The sequence below is a fragment of the Anopheles coustani genome (assembly GCF_943734705.1).
Source record: "Anopheles coustani chromosome X unlocalized genomic scaffold, idAnoCousDA_361_x.2 X_unloc_83, whole genome shotgun sequence".
In the NCBI taxonomy this organism is placed as follows: Eukaryota; Metazoa; Arthropoda; class Insecta; order Diptera; family Culicidae; genus Anopheles; species Anopheles coustani.
In genome coordinates this window covers 1-5,491 of record NW_026525196.1, presented here as the reverse complement: position 1 = coordinate 5,491, position 5,491 = coordinate 1, and positions in this window count along the sequence as shown.

Here is a 5,491-nt window from a genome sequence, read left to right as displayed (position 1 = left end):
GACTAAGTCCGAGATGCCTTTAAGTAGGGATGCTGTATTAAGATGGGAGATGTAGGAGATCAAGATGCATCTCCATGCAGCATCCCATTCATCTCGCAGCATCCTAACATATGAATTTCTATGAATTTATGAAAAATCGACTAAGTCCGAGATGGCTTTCAGTAGGGATGCTGTATTGAGATGAGAGATGTAGGAGATCAAGATTCATCTCTATGCAGCATCCCATTCATCTCGCAGCATCCTCACATATGAATTTCTATGAATTTATGAAAAATCGACTAAGTCCGAGATGCCTTTAAGTAGGGATGCTGTATTGAGATGGGAGATGTAGGAGATCAAGATTCATCTCCATGCAGCATCCCATTCATCTCCCAGCATCCTAACATATGAATTTCTATGAATTTATGAAAAATCGACTAAGTCCGAGATGCATTTAAGTAGGGATGCTGTATTAAGATGGGAGATGAAGTAGATCAAGATTCATCTCCATGCAGCATCCCATTCATCTCCCAGCATCCTAACATATGAATTTCTTAGAATTTATGAAAAATCGACTAAGTCCGAGATGCCTTTAAGTAGGGATGCTATATTAAGATGGGAGAAGAAAAAGATCAAGATTCATCTCCATGCAGCATCCCATTCATCTCGCAGCATCCTAACATATGTTTTTTTTAGAATTTATGAAAAATCAACTAAGTTCGAGATGCCTTTAAGTAGGGATGCTGTATTAAGATGGGAGGTGAAAAAGATCAAGATTCATCTCCATGCAGCATCCCATTCATCTCCCAGCATCCTAATATATGTTTTTTTTTAGAATTTATGAAAAATCGACTAAGTCCGAGATGCCTATAAGTAGGGATGCTGTATTAAGATGGGAGATGAAGAAGATCATGATTCATCTCCATGCAGCATCCCATTCATCTCCCAGCATCATTACAGATGAATTTCTTAGAATTTATGAAAAATCGACTAAGTCCGAGATGCCTTTAAGTAGGTATGCTGTATTAAGATGGGAGATGAAGAAGATCAAGGTTCATCTTCATGCAGCATCCCATTCATCTCCCAGCATCCTAACATATGTTTTTTTAAGAATTTATGAAAAATCAACTAAGTCCGAGATGCCTTTAAGTAGGGATGCTGTATTAAGATGGGAGATGAAGAAGATCAAGATTCATCTCCATGCAGCATCCCATTCATCTCCAAGCATCCTAACATATGTTTTTCTAAGAATTTATGAAAAATCGACTAAGTCCGAGATGCCTTTAAGTAGGGATGCTGTATTGAGATGGGAGATGTAGGAGATCAAGATTCATCTCCATGCAGCATCCCATTCATCTCCCAGCATCCTAACATATGAATTTCTATGAATTTATGAAAAATCGACTAAGTCCGAGACGGCTTTAAGTAGGGATGCTGTATTAGGATGGGAGATGAAGAAGATCTAGATTCATCTCCATGCAGCATCCCATTCATCTCCCAGCATCCTAACATATGTTTTTCTTAGAATTTATGAAAAATCGACTAAGTCCGAGATGCCTTTAAGTAGGGATGCTGTATTGAGATGAGAGATGAAGGAGATCAAGATTCATCTCCATGCAGCATCCCATTCATCTCGCAGCATCCTAACATATGAATTTCTATGAATTTATGAAAAATCGACTAAGTCCGAGATGCCTTGAAGTAGGGATGCTGTATTGAGATGGGAGATGTAGGAGATCAAGATTCATCTCCATGCAGCATCCCATTCATCTCCCAGCATGATAACATATGAATTTCTTAGAATTTATGAAAAATCGACTAAGTCCGAGATGCCTTTAAGTAGGGATGCTGTATTGAGATGGGAGATGAAGAAGATCAAGATTCATCTCCATGCAACATCCCATTCATTTCGCAGCATCCTAACATATGTTTTTCTTAGAATTTATAAAAAATCGACTAAGTCCGAGATGCGTTTAAGTAGGGATGCTGTATTGAGATGGAAGATGAAGAAGATCAAGATTCATCTCCATGCAGCATCCCATTCATCTCGCAGCATCCTAACATATGTTTTTCTTAGAATTTATGAAAAATCGACTAAGTCCGAGATGCCTTTAAATAGGGATGCTGTATTAAGATGGGAGATGAACAAGATCAAAATTTATCTCCATGCAGCATCCCATTCATCTCGCAACATCCTAACATTTGTTTTTCTTAGAATTTATGCAAAATCGACTAAGTCCGAGATGCCTTTAAATAGGGATGCTGTATTAAGATGGGAGATGAAGAAGATCAAGATTCATCTCCATGCAGCATCCCATTCATCTCGCAGCATCCTAAGTTATGTTTTTCTAAGAATTTATGAAAAATCGACTAAGTCCGAGATGCCTTTAAGTAGGGATGCTGTATTAAGACGGGACATGAAGAAGATCAAGATTCATCTCCATGCAGCATCCCATTCATCTCGCAGCATCCAAACATATGTTTTTCTTAGAATTTATTAAAAATCGCCTTAGTCCGAGATGCCTTTAAGTAGGGATGCTGTATTAAGATGGGAGATGTAGAAGATCAAGATTCATCTCCATGCAGCATCCCATTCATCTCGCAGCATCCTAAGTTATGTTTTTCTAAGAATTTATGAAAAATCGACTAAGTCCGAGATGCCTTTAAGTAGGGATGCTGTATTGAGATGAGAGATGTAGGAGATCAAGATTCATCTCCATGCAGCATCCCATTCATCTCGCAGCATCCTAACATATGAATTTCTATGAATTTATGAAAAATCGACTAAGTCCGAGATGGCTTTAAGTAGGGATGCTGTATTGAGATGAGAGATGTAGGAGATCAAGATTCATCTCCATGCAGCATCCCATTCATCTCGCAGCATCCTAACATATGAATTTCTATGAATTTATGAAAAATCGACTAAGTCCGAGATGCCTTTAAGTAGGGATGCTGTATTGAGACGGGAGATGTAGGAGATCAATATTCATCTGCATGCAGCATCCCATTCATCTCGCAGCATCCTAACATATGAATTTCCATGAATTTATGAAAAATCGACTAAGTCCGAGATGCCTTGAAGTAGGGATGCTGTATTGAGATGGGAGATGTAGGAGATCAAGATTCATCTCCATGCAGCATCCCATTCATCTCCCAGCATCCTAACATATGAATTTCTTAGAATTTATGAAAAATCGACTAAGTCCGAGATGGCTTTAAGTAGGGATGCTGTATTAAGATGGGAGATGTTGGAGATCAAGATTCATCTCCATGCAGCATCCCATTCATCTCCCAGCATCCTAACATATGAATTTCTTAGAATTTATGAAAAATCGACTAAGTCCGAGATGCCTTTAAGTAGGGATGCTGTATTAAGATGGGAGATGAAGAAGATCAAGATTCATCTCCATGCAGCATCCCATTCATCTCGCAGCATCCTAACATATGTTTTTCTTAGAATTTATGAAAAATCGACTAAGTCCGAGATGCATTTAAGTAGGGATGCTGTATTAAGATGGGAGATGAAGAAGATCAAGATTCATCTCCATGCAGCATCCCATTCATCTCCCAGCATCCTAACATATGAATTTCTTAGAATTTATGAAAAATCGACTAAGTCCGAGATGCCTTTAAGTAGGGATGCTGTATTAAGATGGGAGATGAAGAAGATCAAGATTCATCTCCATGCAGCATCGCATTCATCTCGCAGCATCCTAACATATGAATTTCTATGGATTTATGAAAAATCGACTAAGTCCAAGATGCCTTAAAGTAGGGATGCTGTATCAAGATGGGAGATGTGGGAGATCAAGATTCATCTCCATGCAGCATCCCATTCATCTCCCAGCATCCTAACATATGTTTTTCTTAGAATTTATGAAAAATCGACTAAGTCCGAGATGCATTTAAGTAGGGATGCTGTATTAAGATGGGAGATGAAGTAGATCAAGATTCATCTCCATGCAGCATCCCATTCATCTCGCAGCATCTTAACATATGAATTTCTTAGAATTTATGAAAAATCGACTAAGTCCGAGATGCCTTCAAGTAGGGATGCTGTATTAAGATGGGAGATGAAGAAGATCAAGATTCATCTCCATGCAGCATCCCATTCATCTCCCAGCATCCTAACATATGAATTTCTTAGAATTTATGAAAAATCGACTAAGTCCGAGATGGCTTTAAGTAGGGATGCTGTATTAAGATGGGAGATGTAGGAGATCAAGATGCATCTCCATGCAGCATCCCATTCATCTCGCAGCATCCTAACATATGAATTTCTATGAATTTATGAAAAATCGACTAAGTCCGAGATGGCTTTAAGTAGGGATGCTGTATTGAGATGGGAGATGTAGGAGATCAAGATTCATCTCCATGCAGCATCCCATTCATCTCGCAGCATCCTAACATAGTTTTTCTTAGAATTTATGAAAAATCGACTAAGTCCGAGATGGCTTTAAGTAGGGATGCTGTATTAAGATGGGAGATGAAGAAGATCAAGATTCATCTCCATTCAGCATCCAATTCATCTCGCAGCATCCTAACATATGTTTTTCTTAGAATTTATGAAAAATCGACTAAGTCTGAGATGCCTTTAAGTAGGGATGCTGTATTGAGATGGCAGATGAAGAAGATCAAGATTCATCTCCATGCAGCATCCAATTCATCTCCCAGCATCCTAACATATGTTTTTCTTAGAATTTATGAAAAATCAACTAAGTCCGAGATGTCGTCAAGTAGGGATGCTGTATTAAGATGGGAGATGAAGAAGATCAAGATTTATCTCCATGCAGCATATCATTCATCTCGCAGCATCCTAACATATGTTTTTCTTAGAATTTATGAAAAATCGACTAAGTCCGAGATGCCTTTAAGTAGGGATGCTGTATTGAGATGGGAGATAAAGAAGATCAAGATTCATCTCCATGCAGTGCCCCATTCATCTCGCAGCATCCTAACATATGTTTTTCTTAGAATTTATGAAAAATCAACTTAGTCCGAGATGTCGTCAAGTAGGGATGCTGTATTAAGATGGGAGATGAAGAAGATCAAGATTCATCTCCATGCAGCATCCCATTCATCTCGCAGCATCCTAACACATGTTTTTCTTCGAATTTATGAAAAATCGACTAAGTCCGAGATGCCTTAAAGTAGGGATGCTGTATTGAGATGGGAGATGAAGAAGATCAAGATTCATCTCCATGCAGCGCCCCATTCATCTCGCAGCATCCTAAGATATGTTTTTCTTAGAATTTATGAAAAATCGACTAAGTCCGAGATGCCTTAAAGTAGGGATGCTGTATTAAGATGGGTGATGAAAAAGATCAAGATTCAACTCCATGCAGCATCCCATTCATCTCCCAGCATCCTAACATATGTTTTTCTTAGAATTTATGAAAAATCGACTAAGTCCGAGATGCCTTTAATTAGGGATGCTGTATTAAGATGGGAGATGAAGAGATCAAGATTCATCTCCATTCAGCATCCAATTCATCTCGCAGCATCCTAACAT